Source organism: Strix uralensis, unplaced genomic scaffold (genome assembly GCF_047716275.1).
Source record: "Strix uralensis isolate ZFMK-TIS-50842 unplaced genomic scaffold, bStrUra1 scaffold_79, whole genome shotgun sequence".
Taxonomy (NCBI): Eukaryota; Metazoa; Chordata; class Aves; order Strigiformes; family Strigidae; genus Strix; species Strix uralensis.
The window spans coordinates 340,673-351,318 of NW_027436730.1; positions in this window are offsets into that span (position 1 = coordinate 340,673).

Below are 10,646 nucleotides of genomic sequence, written 5' to 3' on the forward strand. Positions count from 1 at the left end.
TTTCCCCAGTGCTCTGCAAGCTCTCCAGGACAACAGCAAATCTGCGGCTCTGTGCTTTCTTTCGTTCAGAACAAGTGTTACTGTTTTCTGCACAAAAGCGATTCTGCGAAGCAATGGGAACACTTCTCTTTCCCAGGCACAGGGAAGGTGCTAGCAGGGAATTCTCTGCCTGCCTTTCCCCAGTGCTCTGCAAGCTCTCCAGCACAACATAAAATCTGGGGCTCTGTGCTTTCTTTCGTTCTGAACAAGTGTTACTGTTTTCTGCACAAAAGCGATTCTGCGAAGCAATGTGAACACTTGTGCTTCCCAGGCACAGAGAAGGTGCTAGCAGGGAATTCTCTGCCTGCCTTTCCCCAGTGCTCTGCAAGCTCTCCAGGACAACATAAAATCTGGGGCTCTGTGCTTTCTTTTGTTCTGAACAAGTGTTACTGTTTTCTGCACAAAAGCGATTCTGCGAAGCAATGTGAACACTTGTGCTTCCCAGGCACAGAGAAGGTGCTAGCAGGGAATTCTCTGCCTGCTTTTCCCCAGTACTCTGCAAGCTCTCCAGGACAACATAAAATCTGGGGCTCTGTGCTTTCTTTCGTTCTGAACAAGTGTTACTGTTTTCTGCAGAAAAGTCATTCTGCGAAGCAATGTGAACACTTCTGCTTCCCAGGCACAGAGAAGGTGCTAGCAGGGAATTCTCTGCCTGCCTTTCCCCAGTGCTCTGCAAGCTTTCCAGGACAACAGCAAATCTGGGGCTCTGTGCTTTCTTTCGTTCTGAACAAGTGTTACTGTTTTCTGCACAAAAGCGATTCTGTGAAGCAATGTGAACACTTCTGCTTCCCAGGCACATAGAAGGTGCTAGCAGGGAATTCTCTGCCTGCCTTTCCCCAGTGCTCTGCAAGCTCTCCAGGACAACAAAGAATCTGGGGCTCTGTGCTTTCTTTTGTTCTGAACAAGTGTTAGTGTTTTCTGCACAAAAGCGATTCTGCGAAGCAATGTGAACAGGCACAGAGAAGGTGCTAGCAGGGAATTCTCTGCCTGCCTTTCCCCAGTGCTCTGCAAGCTCTCCAGGACAACATAAAATCTGGGGCTCTGTGCTTTCTTTCCTTCTGAACAAGTGTTACTGTTTTCTGCACAAAAGCGATTCTGCGAAGCAATGGGAACAGGCACAGAGAAGGTGCTAGCAGGGAATTCTCTGCCTGCCTTTCCCCAGTGCTCTGCAAGCTCTCCAGGACAACAGCAAATCTGGGGCTCTGTGCTTTCTTTCGTTCTGAACAAGTGTTACTGTTTTCTGCACAAAAGCGATTCTGCGAAGCAATGTGAACACTTCTCTTTCCCAGGCACAGGGAAGGTGCTAGCAGGGAATTCTCTGCCTGCCTTTCCCCAGTGCTCTGCAAGCTCTCCAGCACAACATAAAATCTGGGGCTCTGTGCTTTCTTTCGTTCTGAACAAGTGTTATTGTTTTCTGCACAAAAGCGATTCTGCGAAGCAATGTGAACACTTCTGTTTCCCAGGCACAGAGAAGGTGCTAGCAGGGAATTCTCTGCCTGCTTTTCCCCAGTGCTCTGCAAGCTCTCCAGGACAACATAAAATCTGGGGCTCTGTGCTTTCTTTCGTACTGACCAAGTGTTACTGTTTTCTGCACAAAAGCGATTCTGCGAAGCAATGTGAACACTTCTGCTTCCCAGGCACAGAGAAGGTGCTAGCAGGGAATTCTCTGCTTGCTTTTCCCCAGTGCTCTGCAAGCTCTCCAGGACAACATAAAATCTGGGGCTCTGTGCTTTCTTTCGTTCTGAACAAGTGTTATTGTTTTCTGCACAAAAGCGATTCTGCGAAGCAATGTGAAGACTTCTGCTTCCCAGGCACAGAGAAGGTGCTAGCAGGGAATTCTCTGCCTGCCTTTCCCCAGTGCTCTGCAAGCTCTCCAGGACAACAGCAAATCTGGGGCTCTGTGCTTTCTTTCGTTCTGAACAAGTGTTACTGTTTTCTGCACAAAAGCGATTCTGCGAAGCAATGGGAACACTTCTGCTTCCCAGGCACAGAGAAGGTGCTAGCAGGGAATTCTCTGCCTGCCTTTCCCCAGTGCTCTGCAAGCTCTCCAGGACAACATAAAATCTGGGGCTCTGTGCTTTCTTTCGTTCTGAACAAGTGTTAGTGTTTTCTGCACAAAAGCGATTCTGCGAAGCAGTGTGAAGACTTCTGCTTCCCAGGCACAGAGAAGGTGCTAGCAGGGAATTCTCTGCCTGCCTTTCCCCAGTGCTCTGCAAGCTCTCCAGGACAACATAAAATCTGGGGCTCTGTGCTTTCTTTCGTTCTGAAGAAGTGTTACTGTTTTCTGCACAAAAGCGATTCTGCGAAGCAATGTGAACACTTCTGCTTCCCAGGCACAGAGAAGGTGCTAGCAGGGAATTCTCTGCCTGCCTTTCCCCAGTGCTCTGCAAGCTCTCCAGGACAACATAAAATCTGGGGCTCTGTGCTTTCTTTCGTTCTGAACAAGTGTTACTGTTTTCTGCAGAAAAGTCATTCTGCGAAGCAATGTGAACACTTCTGCTTCCCAGGCACAGAGAAGGTGCTGGCAGGGAATTCTCTGCCTGCCTTTCCCCAGTGCTCTGCAAGCTCTCCAGGACAACATAAAATCTGGGGCTCTGTGCTTTCTTTTGTTCTGAACAAGTGTTAGTGTTTTCTGCACAAAAGCGATTCTGCGAAGCAATGTGAACAGGCACAGAGAAGGTGCTAGCAGGGAATTCTCTGCCTGCCTTTCCCCAGTGCTCTGCAAGCTCTCCAGGACAACAGCAAATCTGCGGCTCTGTGCTTTCTTTCGTTCAGAACAAGTGTTACTGTTTTCTGCACAAAAGCGATTCTGCGAAGCAATGGGAACACTTCTCTTTCCCAGGCACAGGGAAGGTGCTAGCAGGGAATTCTCTGCCTGCCTTTCCCCAGTGCTCTGCAAGCTCTCCAGGACAACATAAAATCTGGGGCTCTGTGCTTTCTTTTGTTCTGAACAAGTGTTACTGTTTTCTGCACAAAAGCGATTCTGCGAAGCAATGTGAACACTTCTGCTTCCCAGGCACAGAGAAGGTGCTAGCAGGGAATTCTCTGCCTGCCTTTCCCCAGTGCTCTGCAAGCTCTCCAGGACAACATAAAATCTGGGGCTCTGTGCTTTCTTTCGTTCTGAACAAGTGTTACTGTTTTCTGCAGAAAAGTCATTCTGCGAAGCAATGTGAACACTTCTGCTTCCCAGGCACAGAGAAGGTGCTGGCAGGGAATTCTCTGCCTGCCTTTCCCCAGTGCTCTGCAAGCTCTCCAGGACAACATAAAATCTGGGGCTCTGTGCTTTCTTTTGTTCTGAACAAGTGTTAGTGTTTTCTGCACAAAAGCGATTCTGCGAAGCAATGTGAACACTTCTGTTTCCCAGGCACCGAGAACGTGCTAGCAGGGAATTCTCTGCCTGCTTTTCCCCAGTGCTCTGCAAGCTCTCCAGGACAACATAAAATCTGGGGCTCTGTGCTTTCTTTCGTTCTGAACAAGTGTTATTGTTTTCTGCACAAAAGCGATTCTGCGAAGCAATGTGAACAGGCACAGAGAAGGTGCTAGCAGGGAATTCTCTGCCTGCCTTTCCCCAGTGCTCTGCAAGCTCTCCAGGACAACAGCAAATCTGCGGCTCTGTGCTTTCTTTCGTTCAGAACAAGTGTTACTGTTTTCTGCACAAAAGCGATTCTGCGAAGCAATGGGAACACTTCTCTTTCCCAGGCACAGGGAAGGTGCTAGCAGGGAATTCTCTGCCTGCCTTTCCCCAGTGCTCTGCAAGCTCTCCAGCACAACATAAAATCTGGGGCTCTGTGCTTTCTTTCGTTCTGAACAAGTGTTACTGTTTTCTGCACAAAAGCGATTCTGCGAAGCAATGTGAACACTTCTGCTTCCCAGGCACAGAGAAGGTGCTAGCAGGGAATTCTCTGCCTGCCTTTCCCCAGTGCTCTGCAAGCTCTCCAGGACAACATAAAATCTGGGGCTCTGTGCTTTCTTTTGTTCTGAACAAGTGTTACTGTTTTCTGCACAAAAGCGATTCTGCGAAGCAATGTGAACACTTGTGCTTCCCAGGCACAGAGAAGGTGCTAGCAGGGAATTCTCTGCCTGCTTTTCCCCAGTACTCTGCAAGCTCTCCAGCAGAACATAAAATCTGGGGCTCTGTGCTTTCTTTCGTTCTGAACAAGTGTTACTGTTTTCTGCACAAAAGCGATTCTGCGTTGGAATGTGAACAGGCACAGAGAAGGTGCTAGCAGGGAATTCTCTGCCTGCCTTTCCCCAGTGCTCTGCAAGCTCTCCAGGACAACAGCAAATCTGGGGCTCTGTGCTTTCTTTCGTTCTGAACAAGTGTTATTGTTTTCTGCACAAAAGCGATTCTGCGAAGCAATGTGAACACTTCTGCTTCCCAGGCACAGAGAAGGTGCTAGCAGGGAATTCTCTGCCTGCTTTTCCCCAGTGCTCTGCAAGCTCTCCAGGACAACATAAAATCTGGGGCTCTGTGCTTTCTTTCGTTCTGAACAAGTGTTACTGTTTTCTGCACAAAAGCGATTCTGCGAAGCAATGTGAACACTTGTGCTTCCCAGGCACAGAGAAGGTGCTAGCAGGGAATTCTCTGCCTGCCTTTCCCCAGTGCTCTGCAAGCTCTCCAGGACAACATAAAATCTGGGGCTCTGTGCTTTCTTTTGTTCTGAACAAGTGTTACTGTTTTCTGCACAAAAGCGATTCTGCGAAGCAATGTGAACACTTGTGCTTCCCAGGCACAGAGAAGGTGCTAGCAGGGAATTCTCTGCCTGCTTTTCCCCAGTACTCTGCAAGCTCTCCAGCAGAACATAAAATCTGGGGCTCTGTGCTTTCTTTCGTTCTGAACAAGTGTTACTGTTTTCTGCACAAAAGCGATTCTGCGAAGGAATGTGAACAGGCACAGAGAAGGTGCTAGCAGGGAATTCTCTGCCTGCCTTTCCCCAGTGCTCTGCAAGCTCTCCAGGACAACAGCAAATCTGGGGCTCTGTGCTTTCTTTCGTTCTGAACAAGTGTTACTGTTTTCTGCACAAAAGCGATTCTGCGAAGCAATGTGAACACTTCTGTTTCCCAGGCACCGAGAACGTGCTAGCAGGGAATTCTCTGCCTGCTTTTCCCCAGTGCTCTGCAAGCTCTCCAGGACAACATAAAATCTGGGGCTCTGTGCTTTCTTTCGTTCTGAACAAGTGTTATTGTTTTCTGCACAAAAGCGATTCTGCGAAGCAATGTGAACACTTCTGCTTCCCAGGCACAGAGAAGGTGCTAGCAGGGAATTCTCTGCCTGCTTTTCCCCAGTGCTCTGCAAGCTCTCCAGGACAACATAAAATCTGGGGCTCTGTGCTTTCTTTCGTTCTGAACAAGTGTTACTGTTTTCTGCACAAAAGCGATTCTGCGAAGGAATGTGAACACTTCTGCTTCCCAGGCACAGAGAAGGTGCTAGCAGGGAATTCTCTGCTTGCTTTTCCCCAGTGCTCTGCAAGCTCTCCAGGACAACATAAAATCTGGGGCTCTGTGCTTTCTTTTGTTCTGAACAAGTGTTAGTGTTTTCTGCACAAAAGCGATTCTGCGAAGCAATGTGAACACTTCTGCTTCCCAGGCACAGAGAAGGTGCTAGCAGGGAATTCTCTGCCTGCCTTTCCCCAGTGCTCTGCAAGCTCTCCAGGACAACAGCAAATCTGGGGCTCTGTGCTTTCTTTCGTTCTGAACAAGTGTTACTGTTTTCTGCACAAAAGCGATTCTGCGAAGCAATGGGAACACTTCTGCTTCCCAGGCACAGAGAAGGTGCTAGCAGGGAATTCTCTGCCTGCCTTTCCCCAGTGCTCTGCAAGCTCTCCAGGACAACATAAAATCTGCGGCTCTGTGCTTTCTTTCGTTCAGAACAAGTGTTACTGTTTTCTGCACAAAAGCGATTCTGCGAAGCAATGGGAACACTTCTCTTTCCCAGGCACAGGGAAGGTGCTAGCAGGGAATTCTCTGCCTGCCTTTCCCCAGTGCTCTGCAAGCTCTCCAGGACAACATAAAATCTGGGGCTCTGTGCTTTCTTTCGTTCTGAACAAGTGTTACTGTTTTCTGCACAAAAGCGATTCTGCGAAGCAATGTGAACACTTCTGCTTCCCAGGCACAGAGAAGGTGCTAGCAGGGAATTCTCTGCCTGCCTTTCCCCAGTGCTCTGCAAGCTCTCCAGGACAACATAAAATCTGGGGCTCTGTGCTTTCTTTCGTTCTGAACAAGTGTTACTGTTTTCTGCAGAAAAGTCATTCTGCGAAGCAATGTGAACACTTCTGCTTCCCAGGCACAGAGAAGGTGCTGGCAGGGAATTCTCTGCCTGCCTTTCCCCAGTGCTCTGCAAGCTCTCCAGGACAACATAAAATCTGGGGCTCTGTGCTTTCTTTTGTTCTGAACAAGTGTTAGTGTTTTCTGCACAAAAGCGATTCTGCGAAGCAATGTGAACACTTCTGTTTCCCAGGCACCGAGAACGTGCTAGCAGGGAATTCTCTGCCTGCTTTTCCCCAGTGCTCTGCAAGCTCTCCAGGACAACATAAAATCTGGGGCTCTGTGCTTTCTTTCGTTCTGAACAAGTGTTATTGTTTTCTGCACAAAAGCGATTCTGCGAAGCAATGTGAACACTTCTGCTTCCCAGGCACAGAGAAGGTGCTAGCAGGGAATTCTCTGCCTGCCTTTCCCCAGTGCTCTGCAAGCTCTCCAGGACAACATAAAATCTGGGGCTCTGTGCTTTCTTTCCTTCTGAACAAGTGTTACTGTTTTCTGCACAAAAGCGATTCTGCGAAGCAATGTGAACAGGCACAGAGAAGGTGCTAGCAGGGAATTCTCTGCCTGCCTTTCCCCAGTGCTCTGCAAGCTCTCCAGGACAACAGCAAATCTGCGGCTCTGTGCTTTCTTTCGTTCAGAACAAGTGTTACTGTTTTCTGCACAAAAGCGATTCTGCGAAGCAATGGGAACACTTCTCTTTCCCAGGCACAGGGAAGGTGCTAGCAGGGAATTCTCTGCCTGCCTTTCCCCAGTGCTCTGCAAGCTCTCCAGCACAACATAAAATCTGCGGCTCTGTGCTTTCTTTCGTTCAGAACAAGTGTTACTGTTTTCTGCACAAAAGCGATTCTGCGAAGCAATGGGAACACTTCTCTTTCCCAGGCACAGGGAAGGTGCTAGCAGGGAATTCTCTGCCTGCCTTTCCCCAGTGCTCTGCAAGCTCTCCAGGACAACATAAAATCTGGGGCTCTGTGCTTTCTTTCGTTCTGAACAAGTGTTACTGTTTTCTGCACAAAAGCGATTCTGCGAAGCAATGTGAACACTTCTGCTTCCCAGGCACAGAGAAGGTGCTAGCAGGGAATTCTCTGCCTGCCTTTCCCCAGTGCTCTGCAAGCTCTCCAGGACAACATAAAATCTGGGGCTCTGTGCTTTCTTTCGTTCTGAACAAGTGTTACTGTTTTCTGCAGAAAAGTCATTCTGCGAAGCAATGTGAACACTTCTGCTTCCCAGGCACAGAGAAGGTGCTGGCAGGGAATTCTCTGCCTGCCTTTCCCCAGTGCTCTGCAAGCTCTCCAGGACAACATAAAATCTGGGGCTCTGTGCTTTCTTTTGTTCTGAACAAGTGTTAGTGTTTTCTGCACAAAAGCGATTCTGCGAAGCAATGTGAACACTTCTGTTTCCCAGGCACCGAGAACGTGCTAGCAGGGAATTCTCTGCCTGCTTTTCCCCAGTGCTCTGCAAGCTCTCCAGGACAACATAAAATCTGGGGCTCTGTGCTTTCTTTCGTTCTGAACAAGTGTTATTGTTTTCTGCACAAAAGCGATTCTGCGAAGCAATGTGAACACTTCTGCTTCCCAGGCACAGAGAAGGTGCTAGCAGGGAATTCTCTGCCTGCCTTTCCCCAGTGCTCTGCAAGCTCTCCAGGACAACATAAAATCTGGGGCTCTGTGCTTTCTTTCCTTCTGAACAAGTGTTACTGTTTTCTGCACAAAAGCGATTCTGCGAAGCAATGTGAACAGGCACAGAGAAGGTGCTAGCAGGGAATTCTCTGCCTGCCTTTCCCCAGTGCTCTGCAAGCTCTCCAGGACAACAGCAAATCTGCGGCTCTGTGCTTTCTTTCGTTCAGAACAAGTGTTACTGTTTTCTGCACAAAAGCGATTCTGCGAAGCAATGGGAACACTTCTCTTTCCCAGGCACAGGGAAGGTGCTAGCAGGGAATTCTCTGCCTGCCTTTCCCCAGTGCTCTGCAAGCTCTCCAGCACAACATAAAATCTGCGGCTCTGTGCTTTCTTTCGTTCAGAACAAGTGTTACTGTTTTCTGCACAAAAGCGATTCTGCGAAGCAATGGGAACACTTCTCTTTCCCAGGCACAGGGAAGGTGCTAGCAGGGAATTCTCTGCCTGCCTTTCCCCAGTGCTCTGCAAGCTCTCCAGGACAACATAAAATCTGGGGCTCTGTGCTTTCTTTCGTTCTGAACAAGTGTTACTGTTTTCTGCACAAAAGCGATTCTGCGAAGCAATGTGAACACTTCTGCTTCCCAGGCACAGAGAAGGTGCTAGCAGGGAATTCTCTGCCTGCCTTTCCCCAGTGCTCTGCAAGCTCTCCAGGACAACATAAAATCTGGGGCTCTGTGCTTTCTTTCGTTCTGAACAAGTGTTACTGTTTTCTGCAGAAAAGTCATTCTGCGAAGCAATGTGAACACTTCTGCTTCCCAGGCACAGAGAAGGTGCTAGCAGGGAATTCTCTGCCTGCCTTTCCCCAGTGCTCTGCAAGCTCTCCAGGACAACATAAAATCTGGGGCTCTGTGCTTTCTTTCCTTCTGAACAAGTGTTACTGTTTTCTGCACAAAAGCGATTCTGCGAAGCAATGTGAACAGGCACAGAGAAGGTGCTAGCAGGGAATTCTCTGCCTGCCTTTCCCCAGTGCTCTGCAAGCTCTCCAGGACAACAGCAAATCTGCGGCTCTGTGCTTTCTTTCGTTCAGAACAAGTGTTACTGTTTTCTGCACAAAAGCGATTCTGCGAAGCAATGGGAACACTTCTCTTTCCCAGGCACAGGGAAGGTGCTAGCAGGGAATTCTCTGCCTGCCTTTCCCCAGTGCTCTGCAAGCTCTCCAGCACAACATAAAATCTGGGGCTCTGTGCTTTCTTTCGTTCTGAACAAGTGTTACTGTTTTCTGCACAAAAGCGATTCTGCGAAGCAATGGGAACACTTCTCTTTCCCAGGCACAGGGAAGGTGCTAGCAGGGAATTCTCTGCCTGCCTTTCCCCAGTGCTCTGCAAGCTCTCCAGCACAACATAAAATCTGCGGCTCTGTGCTTTCTTTCGTTCAGAACAAGTGTTAGTGTTTTCTGCACAAAAGCGATTCTGCGAAGCAATGGGAACACTTCTCTTTCCCAGGCACAGGGAAGGTGCTAGCAGGGAATTCTCTGCCTGCCTTTCCCCAGTGCTCTGCAAGCTCTCCAGGACAACATAAAATCTGGGGCTCTGTGCTTTCTTTCGTTCTGAACAAGTGTTACTGTTTTCTGCACAAAAGCGATTCTGCGAAGCAATGTGAACACTTCTGCTTCCCAGGCACAGAGAAGGTGCTAGCAGGGAATTCTCTGCCTGCCTTTCCCCAGTGCTCTGCAAGCTCTCCAGGACAACATAAAATCTGGGGCTCTGTGCTTTCTTTCGTTCTGAACAAGTGTTACTGTTTTCTGCAGAAAAGTCATTCTGCGAAGCAATGTGAACACTTCTGCTTCCCAGGCACAGAGAAGGTGCTGGCAGGGAATTCTCTGCCTGCCTTTCCCCAGTGCTCTGCAAGCTCTCCAGGACAACATAAAATCTGGGGCTCTGTGCTTTCTTTTGTTCTGAACAAGTGTTAGTGTTTTCTGCACAAAAGCGATTCTGCGAAGCAATGTGAACACTTCTGTTTCCCAGGCACCGAGAACGTGCTAGCAGGGAATTCTCTGCCTGCTTTTCCCCAGTGCTCTGCAAGCTCTCCAGGACAACATAAAATCTGGGGCTCTGTGCTTTCTTTCGTTCTGAACAAGTGTTATTGTTTTCTGCACAAAAGCGATTCTGCGAAGCAATGTGAACACTTCTGCTTCCCAGGCACAGAGAAGGTGCTAGCAGGGAATTCTCTGCCTGCCTTTCCCCAGTGCTCTGCAAGCTCTCCAGGACAACATAAAATCTGGGGCTCTGTGCTTTCTTTCCTTCTGAACAAGTGTTATTGTTTTCTGCACAAAAGCGATTCTGCGAAGCAATGTGAACAGGCACAGAGAAGGTGCTAGCAGGGAATTCTCTGCCTGCCTTTCCCCAGTGCTCTGCAAGCTCTCCAGGACAACAGCAAATCTGCGGCTCTGTGCTTTCTTTCGTTCAGAACAAGTGTTACTGTTTTCTGCACAAAAGCGATTCTGCGAAGCAATGGGAACACTTCTCTTTCCCAGGCACAGGGAAGGTGCTAGCAGGGAATTCTCTGCCTGCCTTTCCCCAGTGCTCTGCAAGCTCTCCAGCACAACATAAAATCTGGGGCTCTGTGCTTTCTTTCGTTCTGAACAAGTGTTACTGTTTTCTGCACAAAAGCGATTCTGCGAAGCAATGTGAACACTTCTGCTTCCCAGGCACAGAGAAGGTGCTAGCAGGGAAT